This window comes from Tachypleus tridentatus, chromosome 9 (genome assembly GCF_004210375.1).
Source record: "Tachypleus tridentatus isolate NWPU-2018 chromosome 9, ASM421037v1, whole genome shotgun sequence".
In the NCBI taxonomy this organism is placed as follows: domain Eukaryota; kingdom Metazoa; phylum Arthropoda; class Merostomata; order Xiphosura; family Limulidae; genus Tachypleus; species Tachypleus tridentatus.
Window position 1 is genome coordinate 151,102,265 of NC_134833.1, and position 20,954 is coordinate 151,123,218.

Consider the following 20,954-nt stretch of genomic DNA (forward strand, 5'->3'; position numbering starts at 1 on the left):
TTTAAATTTGAATACGAAACCTGATTGACTTTACTTTAAACGCCCTTCAGTAACTAAGTAGTAAGTTAGAAGACTCGTAACGCTAAAAATAAATCGGGTTTCAATACCAGAAGTGGACATAGAACAAACAAATAACCCGTTGTATAGCTTTGCATTGAACAAGAACAACGAAAATGAAAAAACACTACATAAACTACAGACTTTTATCTCCACAAATTCAGTCGTATGTTACGTAATTTTTGTTTTTTATCTGTTATTAAAAACTATTCTCAGGCTTCTGAAGTGTACTAAAATCCATTTCTGGTTTTCACATGAGAACGAAACGAAAACAAAAACAAAACGTAACAGTTTAAAAGTCGAAGGTCTTGAAACAAAGTCTCACGATTTTTCGCTCATGCTAAATATTTAAATAACAGTGGTATTTTCCTCGCCAGAGTGTGCTTCTCGTGAAATATGAGAAACACGGACGTATTAGTAAACCAGCAGGTTTTAATTTCGTTTTCTGTGAGGAATGTAAACGTGACATTAGGTGGTTAGTTATGCCAGCTGTTTATTTCCAATCCGACTGCAGGAAAGAGTGGCCACACTGAATGTCGGTTCGCCCTGGGTGTCACTATTTCACGGCTGTTGCGCTTTTTGTTTGTTTAGTAGGAGCTCCTTACTAGCCGTTTGGCCAGTGTGTCACCCTGGACCTAAACAGCACCACGCCACACCGGCCAACGGTCACTCTAGTCCCATATGCGTACTGTCCCATATTCAAGGGCTTGCTGTTTAGGGCGCTCGAATCGCGATCTGTTGGTTACGGGTTCGAATCCTCGCCATCGAATATGCTCACACTTTCTGCTCTAAGGGCATTATAGTATGGCGGTCATTCCTCCTGTTCGTTGGTGAAAGGCTATCTCCAGAGTTGGCGGTGGGAGCTTTAGGGGGTTTTGTTAACTAACTGCCTTCCCTCTAGTCTATCACTACTAAATTAGGGACGTCTAGTGAAGATAGCCTTCGTGTAGCTTTGTGCAAAGTTCGAAACAAACCATTTCCAGGTACAAGTGGGAGACAGGCCATCTACCAACGCAGGTAATAATTACACCGACAACACCAAATAATGGTAATTAGCTGAATATGTGTTTTATAAAGTTGGAACTGTCAGTATTCACCAGTACGTTGGGTTTTTAAACATTTTTCTAAGTCATTTATGCGCCAAACTGCTCGTGTACTCGTGACTATTGGTTACGTGGCTGGTTACCAATAATGTGGTGCTAATCTTCACCCTTAAAATCTTATTTGTAGAAATACTTAAATGAAACTTTAAATAAAAAAAAGATTAACTTATTTAATCTATTTCACATCGTAACAGTCGTTGTTAATGAATTTGACGATATAAATAGCGCCTAGACCACTAATGTCTCACGAGCTTTGGTATTAGACGGAAGGCCTCGACGGCGGAAATGCATGTGTGATTGACATATTATAGCGTGTTATTCTTTATATTCCGCCATAAGTTTTTAAGACTATATCATGCGCACAATTAGGGCAATTAATCTCACCACTGCTGGTAAGGCCTGCTTTACGTATTTTACATAAGAATGGCTGATATTATCCAAGTGGATGTGATGCCCTGTAAGTCGAGCTTTTAATACAACGATATAAAAATACAAGTCAGTAATTTGAGGGTTGAGAAAAATGCAAGTCATTAAAATACCTTTAGAATGAATATGGCACGTATGGGGGAGCATCTATATATTCACATTTCTTGATGTTTTTTTAATTATTTCGATTTTATTTCATGATGACTAGAAACCCACTTGAAGTAAAAATGTATTCTCAAGACGGCTGGTGTGGGTGTTAAAACTCTAATAGTCTAAGGTTGACTTAAGAAGGTTGAAAGAGGTTCTGTACTTTATTTTAATTAAAGTTTGAACACCCATACCAGCCGTTTTGAGAATACACTTTTATATCGATGTTAGTGTAAAAGTTTCTATTTTGGTCATTGGACGTGATTAACTAAATTGATTAATTAATCCGAGGGTCGCGGGTTTGCATTCCCGTCGCGCCAAACATGCTCGCCCTTTCAGCCATGAGGGCGTTATAAAGTGACGGTCAATCCCACTATTCGTTGGTAAAAGAGTAGCCCAAGTGTTGGCGGTGGGTGGTGATGACTAGCTGCCTTCCCTCTAGTCTTACACTACTAAATTAGGGACGGCTAGCACAGATAGCCCTCGAGTAGCTTTGTGCGAAATTAAAAAACAAACAAAAAAAAACAAAAAATAATTAATGGTTTAACACAAAAAAAAAATGGTAACATTTCATCCATTTATCTACTACGTTATAGCGAGGTTGAGCTGTATACAATTTAAAGAACTCGAAATATTATTGGAGAATAATGTTTGATTTGTGTGATATGTTGCCAAGAAATATTCCCTGCCTCACAGGAGTTTCAGTTCTGTGTTGTGTACGCTTCTTTAAAATTACTTTCATGGTCTCGAGTCAGTGGTTAGCACGTCTGTACTAAGAATCCGATGATTCATGGTTTGCGTTTCGTTGTTGCAGAAACGATGTCCTACTATTTGGTCAGACAAAATAGGACAAGGAATTGGTGGCAGGCACTGTTGACGTGTTGCCTTCACTCTGGTCTGTAAGTACAAGTTTCTTTGTAATCGTTTCAACCCGTTTGATTATAAGGTTCAGAAACATTCAGTCTTTAAATTCCCCCCTTCCTTAGAAAGGTAATACGCGCTACAAGCCTGGCACGTGGAGCTAAACTTTTCAAGAAGGACAAAGCCAAACAGAATCCTACATACAACGACACCTGAACATAGGCAGGTCTTTCAAGCAACTTTACAGGTGGGGCGGTAGTTATGATTGGAGGGATAATTTAAGCATACAAGAAGCGCCCTCTTTTACCTTTTCTTCATCGCTTTTGCTCATGCTGGGTAAAAAGGTCGATTACGAAAAGTTGTACGCTCGAATATCAAAGCCACGGAACAATGAATGAACCCATTCCACTAATTGCTACGAAACACCTTCTGCAGTCACCAAGGAAATGCACGCGCCTCTGTATCTTTTTGTTAGTAAATGAAAAGAAATGAGCTTTCCTACCGACCACCAATTTTTTTTTCTCTCTCTCTCCTGCTCCTCTCTTGTCTCCAGAGACGGACTAACATTTTTACCTGATGAAGCCGACACTCTCTGTTCCAGCTTTTAGCAACTTTAAACTCTCTACAACTTTAGTGTTGTTCTACACCATAACTAGAAAACAGAAATTAATTTATAAAAACAAGACTGCACTAAAATAAGAAATCTCAGCGTGTATTGATACTGCGTTGATTAGGAGTCCTTTTCACACACATAACTGATATTCTTCCGACTTATGTCCGGACATGTTTTTACGAGGTCATCTGTGGCAACCCTTTTCTGCTTCCTTTCCATTTTTTTTACTTAATCTAGTAACTTTTCCCTAAGTTTATTCTGAGGATTTAATATCGAGCAATTATTTTAATTATTGCGAAGCCTTTATTAGGAACGTAAACATGTTTTGGCGTCACTTCTTTCCGGCTCTAAATATTGTCTGTCAAGAAAATCAGACCTTAGATCACGAAGCCCCATACCTACGTGATAGTGAACCTCGAGATTCACAAAAGAAAAAAAACTGGTTTACCAATGTCTAAGCAAGATCAAGTATGACATTACTTCTGGACATGCCCTGAGGGTCACTCTGGTCAATAAATATCTTATAATATGATGAGATATTTTCTTATTCAGACACTGGACTATCACATTACTTACGGTTCAACTACATGCAGAAATAAAGGACTTGAAACCTCTAGAGTAGAATTTATAAACAAAGATTTATCGCACCTCTGATTTACAAAACTGTTTAATATTATGGCAAGTAATTTACGCTGTACGGTATTTGAACATTTTTACGTGTATTTGTTTTTTTTAATTTCGCGCAAACCTACAAGAGGGCTTTCTATTCTAATCGCCCCTAATTTGGCAGATTAAAATTAGAGTGAAGGCAGCTAGCTACTCATTACAACTGACAATCAACTCTTGGGCTACTCTTTTACCAAAGAATAGTTGGATTCACCCTCACATTCTTACATTCCCTCCCCGACTGAAGGGAAGAGCATATTTGATGTAATGGGGATTCAAACCCCCCACCTTCATATTACAACTCAAATGTCCCTCACTACCTGGCAGTATTTTTATGTATGTTCAAACGATCCTATCTGTATTGTGGTTGCAAAGAGGCTGTGTTTGGTTGGTTATTTTGTAAAAATTGCAAAACCCAAAATACAACACAGCTCAAAGAATCAAAGCTGCTTGATATAAGAGGTTCGGCCAGGTATGGCCAAGCGTGTTAAGGCGTTCGACTCGTAATCCGAGGGTCGCGAGTTCGAATCCCGGTCGCACCAAACATGCTCGCCCTCCCAGCCGTGGGGGCGTTATAATATTACGGTCAATCCCACTAGTCGTTGGTAAAAGAGTAGCCCAAAAGTTGGCGGTGGGTGTTGATGACTAGCTGCCTTCCCTCTTGTCTTACACTGCTAAATTAGGAACGGCTAGCGCAGATAGCCCTCGAGTAGCTTTGCGCTAAATTAAAAACAAACAAACAAAATAAGAGCTTCTTTTGCTGTAGATGGTTTCAGCCAAAAATGTTTCGTTTTTACTGTAAGTCACGTTCTCGTTTCGTTCTGTTTGTTTTGAAAATCACATAAAACATTTCCAAGGCTGCCTAGCTCTCCATAATTTAGAAGTGATAGACTAGCGGGAAGGTTACTAATCAGCAACATCCACCGTCAACTCGTGGTTTAATCTTTTACAAAAGAAAAGTGAGACAGACCATCGCATTACAATGCCTTCTTCACGAAGCTGAGCTGGTAAGCCACATTACATTCTTAGGCCCTCTTCAGGTTAACAAAATGAGTTTGCAACAGAAAGGAGAAATCCAAACGTAAAAAATTTTGCTTTTGTATTATCAGCTGGTATTAAAAGAAATTCTAGCCAAACTTTAATACAGTCTGTTATTTAAGTCCAATTATTACGTCTTCGTAAACACATCCGCTACGTGTAAAAAAAATCTGGCGGCGGTGGTTGGCGACTGGTGCTTACAAACACACATGCACGAGGATGGAAGTTTTCTAACAATAATGTATTATTTAAATCGTTTGTGTTTTTTTTTTTATAGCAAAGCCAAATCAGGCTAACAGCTGTGTCCACCGAGGGGAATCGAACCTTGTTTTTAAATCGATGTTACAATAACAGCTCTGAGATGATAAAGTTTTATTGGCTCATAAAATGTCCACAGCTAAAATAAATAAATGAAAAAAAAACGCAGTATTTAAAGCATTATTTTTTCTGATGTTTGCTACGTCGTTGGTAAATAAACGAATGAGTTATTATTATTTTGTTTGAGCTCCACATTTAACGCAATGCATTTACTGGCGAAATACCACATATTTATTACATATTTTTTGTGTTATTACAGGCAAAGTTTACAGCCTCGTAAAAACTGTGTACATAAATGGTGAAATTATCTTTTATTACACCACATAGTTTGGTACTTGTTCAGAGGGACTACTTTTACAGGTCAATGGATTCATCCGAGGTGTACATGAACTCATTTGTTCCTACTTTAAAAATGGAATTCAAACACACGAAAAAAAAAAAAAGAGAGAAAAAAACGTTTACATATATGATAGAAAAATAATTAGCATAAACCTTATTTGTTACGTCTTACTAGTATCACTAATATTATTGAAACAGGTGAAAGGTTTGTTTGTTACGTCTTACGAGTATCACTAATATTATTGAAACAGGTGGAAGGTTTGTTTGTTACGTCTTACGAGTATCACTAATATTATTGAAACAGGTGAAAGGTTTGTTTGTTACGTCTTACGAGTATCACTAATATTATTGAAACAGGTGAAAGGTTTGTTTGTTACGTCTTACTAGTATCACTAATATTATTGAAACAGGTGAAAGGTTTGTTTGTTACGTCTTACGAGTATCACTAATATTATTGAAACAGGTGCAACGTTTGTAAAAAGTTCCATTTTTGAAATATTTCTCGTGTTTACTTGGAATTCCTGGGTCTTAGAAGAAGACGGTTTCTTGACTCGGCTTTCCCTTTGCTTCGTTGCTTCTTGATATGGGATAAATTAGCTTAACAATCTCTTGCCGACATGCTGGCTTAAATATAGAAACCACATGTAGTCTAGGGAAACGACAGTGGAGTGATGTTGAAATTAGAGTTAAGAGATCGAGGTAGGTAAGACAAATTCCATTGATGTATTCATACTCGCAACGTTTCCTCTTTAATAATTGTAAAAAAAAAGGCCTAACAATTATAAAATTATCTCACGCTTTAAGAATTTCTGGTTTATGCCCCGTTCCTGCAAAATCGCGCTCCGCACTTTGGTCTACGGTCAAATCCCTTTATTGGGTTAAACAAGTGTAGCTCGGGAGTTGACGGCGAGTACTGTTATACAGCTGCCTTTTCTCTAAATTACGGATGCCTATGCAGAAAAAGACGGCCCGGCATGGCCAAGCGCGTTAAGGCGTGCTGTGCGACTCGTAATCTGAGGGACGCGGGTTCACATCCCCGTCGCGCCAAACATGCTCGCCCTTACAGCCATGGGGGTGTTATAATGTTACAGGCAATCCCACTATTCGTTGGTAAAAGAGTAGCTGAAGAGTTGGCGGTGGGTGGTGATGACTAGCTGCCTTTCCTCTCGTCTTACACTGCTAAATTAGGGACGGCTAGCACAGATAGCCCTCGAGTAGCTTTGTGCGAAATTCCAAAAAACAAACAAACAGAAAAAAGACCTTGTATTGATAGCTTTACACGAAAGTATGCAACACACAAACCTTCTAGCGTACTATGAAATTGTTTGAACAAATAAGAACCATGGATCCTGTATTTAGTGTTAAAAATGTTCACCAGGTCATTAATTATTAGTAATTTATCCGAAAGGGGGCTGAAGGCCATCTGGTGGGATCACCTGGTTTAATCAATCGCAACACGATATTGTATTGTACGTCAGACAATCAGTAGACACTAAAATGACGTCACGTAACTGGATTGTGTACTGTCGTGTCTTCACTAAAACGTGTTCATGCTATGAATAAAGATAAGACACATGTGTTCTCTGTACACTACAACATAGCTTCAAATTCAAGAGATTTCAATACTGTATTTTAATCAAAGTGCTAATACCCATACCAGCTGTCTTGAGAACAGTTTTACTTGAAGTGAATTTCTCATCATCACGAATGTCATTCACACACACGTTTCATCTGACAATATTTTAGGACTTCGAACAGTGCCGCTGACAAAGATGCAATCGACCAATATTAAATCATTAGATTAATCTGGTTTTGCAAATTTCAAACACGCATGCACTCACCTACACACACATAAATATATAACAAAAATATTTATTTTTTTTTACAAAAGGAACGAAAATGGCGTTCGCGTGTCACTAGTCACGTGCCCTACATTTCCCGCGCGGTGATACCGCATCAGCCGAACTGAAAGAAGATTTCTGCTACTGAAGATACGCCAAGGGCTGGGTCGAGAGAGAATACACGGTGGTGACCTGAGTAGATTTAGGTCTGTCACAGCTGTGGCAAAGATACCCTTTTCTCACCATCATCTCTCGCATCTTAGGTAACCTAAACAAGTATAGCTATTCTTAGGGAAGGATACGGACTGCACGAGCATGCCTGCCACATCTGGCCCCCTCGAGCAGCTGGGGCACCCTGTCCCCTTTTCTCTCTTCCCTCCTGCTGTCGACCAACTAACATGACTTTAACAGGCAACTAGCCCGGCCAGTAAAGGATACCTATGATTATTTTTAACCCAAGACACGAAATACAATTTCCAGGAATAGCCGGGAGAACACAGTCCATAACGGACAAGAAAACGCTCGTTTTTTTTGTTGCGTGGTCTGAAAGATCCCAGACAGCAGAAGGAAAAAAAAAATTCTAAGTTTATTCGGTGTAGGGTTAACCACAAAGAAAGGTTTTCCCTCCACATTTTTTTTTTTAAAATATATACGAATCATGAATGTTTGTAAGTTGTTTATCATAACTAGAGAAAAATAAGGGAATTTATTAACTTACTAAGTTAACAGGGAAACAAAGGCAGTTTTTTGTTAACGTTATTTCTGTGAACAGTTCACAATTACTGCTAGATTTGTCATAATACTTTAAACAAGTAAATCTTTCGTGAATAAGTTACATTTAGTAAAAAACAACAACTGCAGAAAATTATGTGAAGGCATAGAGATGAGCTTTAGGTAAACCTGATACTTCAGTAAAAAAAGGCTGTGCGAGTAACAAAAATAGCTCGTGCAATTGGAACAACCCGCGCGCACATAGAGATTCAAGATTTCATCTGGCATCTTGCCATGTGCTTCAAAACTAGTAACGTCAGAAAATAACAGTTTGCGAGTCTATTTCACAAGTCCCAAACGAACAGGATATTCTGTACGTTAAAGTATCCATGTAGACTAGTGTGTATTTCCAACCCGGACTAACTATTGAAGATTCGGTCAGAGTATGAATTTCACATTAACTTAGTCACTTCATGTCTTTAATACCAGTCTCGTTTTTCCCTTAATGGTGAATCTAAGACTCCAATTTCTTTCAGTTCTCACTAAAAATACCACCCTTATCATGTCTATCATGGTATACTTATTTCAAATATGATCCATGTCTATCATAGTATTCTTATTTCAAATATGATCTATGTCTGTCGTGGTATTCTTATTTCAAAGATGATCCACGTCTATCGTGGTGTTCTCACTTCAAAGATGATCCATGTCTGTCGTGGTATTCTTATTTCAAAGATGATCCACGTCTATCGTGGTGTTCTCACTTCAAAGATGATCCATGTCTGTCGTGGTATTCTTATTTCAAAGATGATCCACGTCTGTCGTCGTATTCTTATTTCAAAGATGATCCATGTCTGTCGTGGTATTCTTACTTCAAAGATGATCCATGTCTATCGTGGTATTCTTACTTCAAAGATGATCCATGTCTATCGTGGTATTCTTATTTCAAAGATGATCCATGTCTATCGTGGTATTCTTACTTCAAAGATGATCCATGTCTATCGTGGTATTCTTACTTCAAAGATGATCCATGTCTATCGTGGTATTCTTATTTCAAAGATGATCGTGATGTTCTTACTTCAAAGATGATCCACGTCTATCGTGATGTTCTTACTTCAAAGATGATCCACGTCTATCGTGGTATTCTTATTTCAAAGATGATCCATGTCTATCGTGGTATTCTTACTGTAAAGGTGATCCAAGTCTATAGTGGTTTTCTTACTTTAAATATGATCCACGCTTATCGTGATATTTTCTTGGCGGAAAATGATCCGCATCTATCGTGAGAATTTTAATTAAAAATGTGGTTATTATTAATAGAAATTCTATATTTGAAAACTTATCTAAGTCTATCATGAGCGGGTTTTCTCCTTATGAGATGTCGACTCGTAGGCAATAAACGTCGAGAAGAACTCTGATGAATTCATATTTGGTGACGAGATACCCAGTTTTATGAACATGAAGTTTGCAGACGTTTAATAACGTTATGGCACCATTAGACTAAAGCAATTTATACAAACACAGGAGGGGCCCCGGCATGGCCAAACGTGTTAAGGCGTGCGACTCGTAATCTGAGGGTAGCGGGTTCGCATCCCCGTTGCGCCAAACATGCTCGCCCTTTCAGCCGTGGGAGCGTTATAATGTGACGGTCAATCCCACTATTCGTTGGTAAAAGAGTAGCCCAAAAGTTGGCGGTGGGTGGTGATGACTAGCTGTCTTCCCTCTAGTCTTACACTGCTAAATTAGGGACGGCTAAAACAGATAGCCCTCGAGTAGCTTTGTGCGAAATTCAAAACAAACAATAAGCATAGGAATATATAAATATTTATGTATACAATACAGAAAAAAATGTGTAATTCGTAATATAGTTTCTTTCACCGCCCATTAAAGCCGTCTTCGAACTTTATGATCCATAAAAACTGTTTTGATGAAGTGCGGTACAGGCAAACCAGTTATTGGCCTCTGTTATTATGTATAGCTTTCCAGCAATAACATATGTTTGGTTTTGGTTTCTTTTTAAAAAACAAAAACACACGAAGTAACGCGTTTGTCACGAAGACCTTTATTGTTCTGGAAAAAGCACAAAAGCGAAAAACCCACAAATTCGCCTCGGTCACGTGGCCAAACTAATAAACAAACAGAGCAACCCGCGGATGCACTTTGACGCATAAAAATCATTTTGGTTTCGCTTTCCATCATAATCCTCGAGTTCGGGACTATTTGGAACGTTTGATAGCACAAACATATAAAAATGTTTGAAGTTAATATGGTAGCGCTCACTATTTACCACGGGTCTCCATCTAAACAGCGTGACAGTTGAGAACATCACGTGACGAAGTTGTCCCATTGTCGGCCATGGAGAACTTCACAGACTCAGAGTAATCACGTGACACAGGCGTCCCCATGACCCAGGTCAGTTACAGGGCGGCTCTCGACGCTGCGCAAGCTGACACAAAGAATTGCATTATTTGCAGTCTCAGAGGTTACACCTCTTGTTGCAATGTATTACCTAAAGGAAAACAGGACCCCTCCTCTCCTGATTACTTCGTCGTAATTAGCAGGATTTCGCCAGGTGAGCAGGGAATGTTATAGACACGGCTTAGCGCTGCTTTTCTCTAATTGGTAGATATATGTACAAAAAAGAACAAACATAAATGAATGCAAACTACCAGTTCTGTAGCGTTTTATTCAAACTGTTTTCCAGTGTTGTACCCACCCTAGAACGCCCTCTACTTATTGCACAGACTAAGCCGCTAAAATTACTTCACAAATTTCTTATCATTTTTATTTTTTAAAATTTCTACACGTATAATCGGCTCTTCATAAAATGAACTTGTTACTTGCGTAATGCTAATGGCACAAATATAAATAAGATATTCTCGTCAGGTGGCGCTGTATGGCGCGTTGAATTAATCCTATCAGTATTTTAGAGTTTTGTTTCAGTTTGTTTATAAGCACAATGCAGCACAGTTGACTCTCTACTCGCTGTGGCCTCCCTCATGTGCCGAACCACGAATTTTAAGAGCTCAAAGACTTACGATTACCGATGAGGGGAATTTTTAACTCTACTCTACGGCTAATTACTTTAAACATAGTTGTTGTTATTAAAATTTATTTGTTAGACGGTCCCCAATTGGACAGTATGCTGTAACTTGTGTTCAAAACAGAACCTCTCTGATATATTGTTAAGCTCAAACCTACACAATGGGTTGTCTGCGTTTCGCCCACCAGAAGTATCGAAACTCGTTTTCAGTGTTACTTATCAATGCGACACCAGGGGGTGTATGTTGCTCAAACAACAATATATTAATTTATTTACGTCATCTGCAAGGTCAAACCCACCGCAACACCAGATGAAAGTATAGGTAGCGCTTTAATTAACCACTTTAATTAAATATAAACGCGATAATTTAAAAATTCGAAAACATAAATTTGAGTCGGTGGCGATTTCTAGATTTAGACATTGGTGACAAATCGTTTTTTTTTTATCAACAGTTGCCTTACCCATAGTTAACACGAGTCACGAATGAGACGTCTAGAGGTAGGTTATTATTATAATTAACACCCAACATGTGTTTTATGATAGGATAGTACAATACTGCGCAGAAATTTCTATATAAACACGAGTGGAGACAACTTGTTACACACACATAAACCATAACCTAGTGCCTACAAAGAGAGCATCGTAAAACGTGCGTTTAGCTAAGATAATTCTTAGAGCGTAAGTGTGGTAATACTCTGTTCTGAACCACTAGAAGGTATTAAGTTTGGGGGAGGAGGGAAGCATTCTGCCCTAAGCTATTAAAAATTGTGGGGTTTGTGGGGTGAACACTCGCTTAGCTGGAAAGTGCTTATAGGAGGGGGTAACACTCTGATTTTAGAAATTAGACGATTCAGTCAATGTTTTTCCTTTTTCTCAAATAGACTATAAACAGATATTTAATGCCAGTAGAACTTCACTAAGCACATGTTAAAACAAAATGCAATTTATACAATGAATTCTCATTACAAACTAAGTAAACGAAAACATAAACTACAACAGAGCAATAGGATACTTGAATGTTGGTTAAACGTTCGATGACCAACATAACACATAACATGCTATAAAGAAAGACGTAATAACGATATTGATGCTCTTTCAAGAGGTTTCGCCACCAGGTGGAATAATAACCCATTCCTCCACCAAAATCATTGCAATCCCCCCATGTTCGATGGACTACACTTAACCCTAATAACGAAGACAAACTTTCACAAACGACTTCATGGTGTGGTCGAAGACTCCCCATTCCCCGCTTACTTAAAATTCTGGATCGGTCTCTGCAAGTTACTTCAGGACAGGACAGCACCAAACGTCCATGGAAAGTATCAGAACAGGACAGTACTAGAAATCCATGGAATGTATCGAAACAGGACATTACTATAGGACTAAGGAAGTAATAACAGGACAGTATCAGAGGCCCATGAAAGGTATCAGAACAGGACAGTATCGGAGGTCCATGAAAGTTATCAGAACAGGATAGTATCAGAGATCCATATAATGTATCGAAACAGGACATTACTATAGGCCTAAGGAAGTAAGAACAGTATCAGAGGCCCATAAAGGTATCAGAACAGGACAGTATCAGAGGTCCATGGAAGGTATCAGAACAGGACTGTATCAGAGGTCCATTGAAGTTATCAGAACAGGACAGTATCAGAGATCCATGGAATGTATCGAAACAGGACATTACTATAGGCCTAAGGAGGAAAGAACAGGACAGTATCAGAGGCCCATGAAAGGTATCAGAACAGGACTGTATCAGAGGTTCATGGAATGTATCAGAATAGGACAGTATCAGAGGTCCATGGAAGATATCAGAACAGGACAGTATCACAGGCCCATGAAAGGTATAAGAAGAAGACAGTATCTGAAGTCCATGGAAGGTATCAGAACAGAACACTATCAGAGATCCATAGAAGGTATCAAAACAGTATCAAAGGTCTATGAAATGATGGATCTCTATTACTGGCAGCATTTGAAGTCTGCTGCTTTTATGTTCACTCTTTTGAAGGTAACGAATTAAACGTTTTCAGACGATGTAAGCCCACGCAAACGTGCTTTACCCACGAATCCAAATCACGTGCTAGGGAAACGCAGTTATAGTTCGCAAACTCATCAGATTTTACTCAGAAAAATTATAAACGCATGCGTGTTGAAAGCATACAGAGAAAGACCAAAAAATATTATTAAATTACAGTAGCCAGATTATGGAGAACTTAATTGGAAACGTCTAGAACCCTTGTGCCGATTTTCAGTCAATACTTTTCATACGTCAAGTGCCTAGATCGTGGACTCGGAATGACTACGTGGTTAGGGCGCTGGACTCGTAATATGAGGGTCGCGTGTTCGAATCTCCGTCACACCAAACATGGTCGCCCTTTCAGCTGTGGGGTCGTTATATATTGATGGTCAATCCCATTAAAGAGTAGTCCAAGAGTTGGCGGTGGATGGTGAAGACCAGCTGTCTTCTCTCTAGTCTTACACTGCTAAATTAGGGACGGCTAGCGCAGATAGCTCTCTTGTAGCTTTGCGCGAAATTCTAAAACAAACAAGACTAGTTTTTTATTTATTCTCTCATATGAATGAAATTTAGAATAAAATAGAGCTTTTAATATGTCATAAAAAAACAATCGCATTTTGTTCTAAAATGAACGTTAACCACCTTAAAGGTAAAGCTATTAATGCGCATGTCTATATAAATATCAGGGTTTTCTATCTAATCTAGGCTTTCGACTTGTGCCTAGTAAACTACACCCTCCCTGAACTACACAAATGGCTGTGGGTGGCGGAGTCTTTTGTCCACACTGAGGTAAATGATTTATTGTCCACGACAACTCCTGGAGTGGCGCAAAGCAGCAAATCGGCTCAAACTGTTAATAAAATTGCCATAAGTTTTTCTACAGTTCCAAATGGCCATTCAGACAAATTGTAGGTTTATATAGAACAGTAATTCGGGCCCTCAGCGTCACGTTTTCAGATATTATCAGGGCTGGTGGGTCTTTGCGTTTTAAGCCTTACTTACCTGACTAAGCCTAAAACCTCCACGAATTAAACGGCAATAAACACCTTAAACTCGTAATTTCCTACACTCTTTATGTTCTATTTTGTTATATGTTTAATCTATGACCGAAAAACAGCAACACAAAAAGCAATTGGTTGACTGGAAATTTGATTAGATTTGCAAACATTTCGTCACGAAAGTCGTAGAGCGCCAAATAATTACCATTTCATTCGCATGTATGAAATATTTCTATTTAATAAGTTATTCACTAACAGAAAGCAACTACAATTCTTTTTCTGTAATAATATGTAATTTTACTTTAGAACGAACACAGTTGGTAAATTATTGACTACAAAGAAAATTAATATATTAAATAACTGAACGATACTTCCTGTGGTTTATTTAGTATTACTAAATAATCTCCTATAAGTTTATAACCTATACTTTTATCTTATTCTTACTGTATATAAAATTAAAAGTTTCAAATTATTCCTTATTATTGCGTATAAGATATAAACTACCTTTAGAAATTATGAACTAAAATCGATTTATACATTATTATATTGACACCGGATATAGTAAATAATTAATACAAATACGGCTACATTAACCTGAGTGAGGGACCGGACGTGGCCAGTGAATCTAATGGACCACGGTTTGCGTCCCGTTATTGCAAATACACTCTTCGCACTATGAAGCCGAGATGCGTTATAAAAGTGACAGCCAAACGGCACTGTTTGGTTAGAGTACTGTCCAACAACGGTGTTTGTTAATGACCAGACGCCTTCTCTCCAGTCCATCAATTCAAAGTTAAGAACAGCTAAGACTAGCGTTTTATGTTTTATTATATTATTTTATACGAATAGCTACACCAGAGACAGCAAGTAGTCATCACCACCCACCGGCAACTCTTGGGCTACTCTTTTAACAACGAATAGTTAGATTGACCATAATATTAAAATACCTCCACGGCTGAAAGGGGAAGCATGTCTGGTGCGACTGGAATTCGAACTCGTGACCCTCAGATCGTAAGTAGAACACCTTAACCGCCTAGTTACACCGGTCCACAAAGACAGACTGGTCTTATCCACCAGCTTTGTTCGAATAACCGAAAAAAAAAAAAAAACTTGCCTGGACGCCAACAAAACGATGGTCGTCTCGACAATTCGTAATTATCGAATAATTTAAAACAAAACGAGGCAACGAATCAAATTCCGATGTTAACAATGTAACTATTTTGTTGCTTACATCTTCAAGAGCCGTGGGGGCGTTATAATGTGACGGTCAATCGCACTATTCGATGGTAAAAGAGTAGCCCAAGAGTAGTGGTGAACACTAACTGTTTTCCCTCTGGTCTTGCACTGCTAAATTAGGGACGGCTAGCGCAGATAACCCTCGTGTAGCTTTGCGCGAAATTCAAAACAAACCATACCAAAACATCTTCAAGAACACATGGCTTGGTTTGTTTCGAATTTCACGCAAAGCTACACGAGGGCTATCTGCGCTAGCCGTTCCTACTTTAGCAGTGTAAGACTAGAGGGAAGGAATATAGTCATCACCATCCACCGCCAACTCTTAGGCTACTCTTTTACCACCGAATAGTGGGATTGACCCTTCACAAGGGCGAGCATGTTTGGCGTGACGAGGATTCGAACCCGCGATCCTCAGATTACGAGTCCAGTGTCTTAATCACCTGGCCATGTCGGGCCGAACACACAGCTGAGGACAATCAACTGAACACGTAAATAAATTAGTTGTGCCATTTGCATATTAATACGAGGACGAATTACGATGGGTAGTTAAACCAAATCGGGTTTAAGTATGTACACACACAAAGACACAATTATATTTCATGTAAATGGTTATACTCCAAACAATTAGTTTCTCACAGCAATAAACCTTTCGTATTTTAACTCTTGTTTGCTTAATATGCATTATTTAATAAACCCTAAATCTAATCAGAGTAAACATAATTTACTCTCTGTAAACGTTTATACAACCTTTGTTTAATGTGTATTTTATTGTCTAAGTAACACAGTAGAAATCTTCCATTTTATGAACAACGCTAGCCTTACTGAAAAATATTAATTTATTTTCAAAACACAGAGTGGGGTTATTCAGTTCTTCAGTTTTATTTAAGCAGTAAAAACAAACAAACAACAATTAAATTTTACATACATGTCTGACGGAATCAAAGAGGACATTAAAATTTCAACAACAATATTACAATAATATTAACAGTATTATTGTAATATTGTTACAGAACGCAAATATGAAAGAAGTGAGAGTTTCCGGGAAACCTGAACATGTTAGTTTGCCATTTGTGTTGTTTGGTTCGTGACACTATGTCTTTGGTGTTGATATAAAAAATACGTCAAAAATGTCAAGTGTTCCACATAAGTTTCATTTACAAGAACAAATAAATACATAAAACTACGTCGTTCTATTATATCTCTCCACGTGGAGGGTGGTGCCCCTTTCCTTGGAGGTCCTGATAGCTACTCCTTTAAAGAACTGCGATATTAAGCCCCAAAATTAATAATTATGAATAATATAAATCCAAACTTCAACAAATACTTGACCGAAAGCTGCACTTTTTATTGGTTAATCTTTAATGGACAACCAGTTCTCACTTCGCTCAGGATACCACATTGCATCTTTGTAAATGCGCAGGTGAGAAGATATCCATTGGTTTTCGTGATAAAAAACGACATAATTCGTCAACGTTCGTACAATTCCGTGACGACGATCCATGACGATATACATATAAAGTTGTTTTTTTCCAGGTCTTTAATTTATCGTGGAAAATCTTCAGACGTTTCTCGAGAGAGGGGTGAAAAACACAATGACAGAATTGACATGCACGTTACGACAGTTATTTCATGTACCTTACAGTACGGTGGTCGTACGTGTGATATATGTAGTGTACACTTCCTTTTTACGGGTGGTGGGTAGAAGAAATGAACATAGTTGTAAAACAACTTAGAACAGTTCAATGAAGATACGTAGTGTCTTAGTACTGGCCTAGCATAGTCACGTGGTTAACTCGTAATCTGAGGGTCACGAGTTCGAATCTTCGTCACACCAAACATGCTCGCCCTTTCAGCCGTCGAGGCGTTATAATGTTACGGTCAATCCCACTATTCGTTGGTAAAAGAGTAGCTCAAGGGCTGGCGGTGGATGGTGATGACCAGCTCCCTTCCCTCTAGTCTTGCACTACTAAATTAGGGACGGCTAGCTCAGATAGCCCTCGTGTAGCTTTGCGCGAAATTCAAAACAAACCAAACCAAATCCTAGTACTGTCTATTTTACTACAGAAATGTTATTGACACTACATGTTTCATATTTATAGCTGCCAGCCACTCGAGTGTCGCGACGTAACACCTCAGAACACGGACAGATGAACACGTACTCGGTGAACATAAAATATACGCCCCCCATTTTCGCATCTCAGTGTGGTCAGTTTCCTTGTAATTATATAACCTGTCAGATATCATCCAAAGTAACCTCGTCCTCGCATATATCTATCTTATCTAGGAAAATTCTCTGACAAAATAACAGTGAAACACTGCAGGCAACTTGTAAACTACAACATGGTGGACTATACGATGGGTCTGAGCCTCCAAGATATCGTAGGAGGATATTAAATCATTAATTCTTACTCCTATTTCCATTCTAGAGTGCGTCCCATGTTTTTAAACCCGATCAATATTTTGCATTCCCCACGTGTTTTGTTTTAAATGGGTAATTATTTGATCTGTCACTGTTATTGCGCAGGTCCTTTGGGACAGGAGATTTTCGTCAAAGGACTAAAAGTTATAGTGTGCCCAGCTATTCTTTTTGTTGCTAAACTACATGATGGGCTGACTATTTGTGCAGTGTCCCCCACGGGTATCGAAGCCCAGTTTCTAATGATATAAGGTTCTTGTTTGTATGAGTATAACTTACCCGAAAGGGGGCCAAAGGTCGCCTGAAGGGGTCACCTGTTTTAACCATTCGCACCTCTATGCAATGGTGTGTTGTCTGTCAGTCAGTCAGTAGACACCAAAATAACGTCACATAAGGGACGCCTGACGTTGCAATGTGTACTGTTGCGACGTCAGTAGACCATGAATGCTATGGATCACGAGAAGAATTATGCAATCTGTAAGCTATGACACAGCAGGACATATGAACTTCAAAAGCAAGAAATAAGAAAAAAGTATGTTAATCTTAATTATGGATATACACACCCATCAGCTAACTCAAGGTATGTTACTTTAAACCCACAAACACTTAAACCTATACAATTAAAGGTGGTCTCATCCTACGCTTGCGAGAACATTTGTCGTGACTTTAGACAGACAGGCAGACACCTAAACCCAGGGATACAGAAGAGAACCAACGCCTATTTTGTTTCTTTAAATCTTTTGAAGACACTTGAATCAAATACCTAAAACTCGGGACACACTTCTTGCCCACTCCAGGAAATCGCCGCAGGTCAATCAACATATTTTCTACGTACGTCCAAAAGTCGTGTAACAGCCCACATATTCTTATGCTACAACCATACAGACGTGTATGAAAGTAGCAACTGATTAATCATGTTGAAATGCACCTTTACAACACCAATTCATGGTAAATAAACACTCCACGCCATTTGGCTAATCGGTACGTTATTATCAGTATTTGATTACTGGCATTTCTCACTCTTGAGTCCACGTGATCTAATCAACAAGATTTAACACAATGTTTGAAAGTTACACATAAAGGAATGTTGTGAAACATATTTGTCCCTTTGGTCAACAAGCGATCCTCTATTGTCCCAGTTATCAACGATTGTCCCAGTATTCTTGTTGTTGTAAAGGTTAAGAGAAATTAGCAGTTCGAGTCAGGAAATTCAGCCGATAAATCGAGATAAATCTTGTATAGTAACCGTCCCTAATTTAGCAGTGTAAGACTAGAGGGAAGGCAGCTACTCATCACCACCCACCGCCAACTCTTGGGCTACTCTTTTACCAACGAATAGTGGGATTGACCGTGGCATTATAACGCCCCCACGGCTGAAAGGGCGAGCATGTTTGGTGCGACCGGGATTCGAACCCGCGACCCTCGGATTACGAGTCGCACGCCTTAACACGCTTGGCCATGCCGGGCCACCAAGTTTTGATATCCGTGGTTGGCATAACACAAATATCCCATTATTAAACTGCTTTTCTCTTGACTGGCACCCACTGGTACAGCGATAAGTCTACGGATTTATAATGCTAAAATCAGAGGTGCGATTCCCTTCGTTGGACTCGATGTGGCTATGCTGTAAGAAAACACACATGCAGCCACACTCCTATTGACAACAAACAAATCAAACTTTTCTTAACGTGTTGCTTTTCACTTATCCCAGGTGAGAATTTATTTGAAGACAGCTGGTATTAAATCTTAAATTCAAAATAATTTATTTTGTAAGATTATCCTTTAAAATGCAAAAAATAAAATAAAAACCTTTTAAAATATCCTTTTCTTTAAGCCTTGTTATTTGCTTTTAACTACAATAACGATTTCCGACGAGTCTTGTACATTCTGTTCTATACGTATTTGTTTCTGTGTATGAAGCTACATTACTGGTTATTTTTGCAGTACCTCAAACAGGTGTAGAAACCCATATTATAGCGCTACAAGCCTTCGCACTTACCATTGAACCACTGTGGGAACAGGTTTCGTTCTGAAAAAAAATGTTCGAATCAAATTCAATCTTCCAAAATAGCGTATTTCGTTGAATATATATTTCTACTTTCGTCCCTAGTGCGTCACAGGCTACAAACACGTGTACTTCAAAGATCCCAAGGTTTAGGTTTGTTTGTTTTTGATTTCACGCAAAGCTACATGAGAGATGTCTGCGCTAGCCGTCCCTAGTTTAGTAGTGTAAGACTAGAGGGAAGAGAGCTAGTCATAATCACCCACCGCCAACTCTTGGCCTACTCTTTTACAAACGAATAGTGGGATTGAACGTAACACTTTAACGCCCCACGGCTAAAAGAGCGATCATGTTTGGTGTGACGGGGGTTCGAACCCTCGACTCTCGGATTACGAGTAGAACGCCTTTCTGACCTGGCCATGCCGGCCCGAGCACCAGTTTGATATCACGAGGATTCTAACTCATGAGCCTCCGATTACGATTCAAGCACCCTAACCATTTAGCCATGCTGGAGCGCAATGTTTCGGTATAACCGATCCTACAGCAGGCCAGAGGGAACACAAACAGTCCATATGACTACTGTTAACAGAATAGAGTGTAACAGATTGTAAGTTATAACTTCCAAGGGGGGAGGGTGTTCAGCGGCAAATCGCAACTCGAGCCTTGGACTTTTCAATACGCAAAATTTGAAAAGAAAGCAATCACTACATTTAGACTAAACGATAACATTTAAATTGTGCTATTAATTCGTTGTTCTAGTGCTATCATTTTACGTCTTTACGAACAGTGAAGTGAAAAAACAGAGGTCTAGCAGAAAGAAAATATATTCAAACTGAAAACAACGATTGATCCAGATTGATATCCGGATACGAAAATAACAATAAGAAATTTGGTTAGGTGTGGGAGACCCATATCAGTACATTTGGTTTTTGCTTAGGTTATTATGTAATCATATAAGACTCGAACAGTATGGATCAGAAACGAACTCTCTAGTATGTTCTCTGGGTTCAGCGTTATCTAGCAGGACTGTTTCACAGGATTCTTACATCCACCATTACAGTAACATCCTGTTTTCAGTAGACGTAATTAAACTAAAATTACGACTATATTATGAACGTATTG

At 38.8% G+C, this 20,954-nt stretch overlaps 1 protein-coding gene across 2 annotated transcripts in view; it reads right to left on the reverse strand.

Moving 5' to 3' along the window:
- Positions 1-20,954, reverse strand: part of LOC143226656 (BCL11 transcription factor A-like) — a 116,648-nt gene that overhangs the window by 38,086 nt on the left and 57,608 nt on the right. The window lies entirely within an intron of this gene.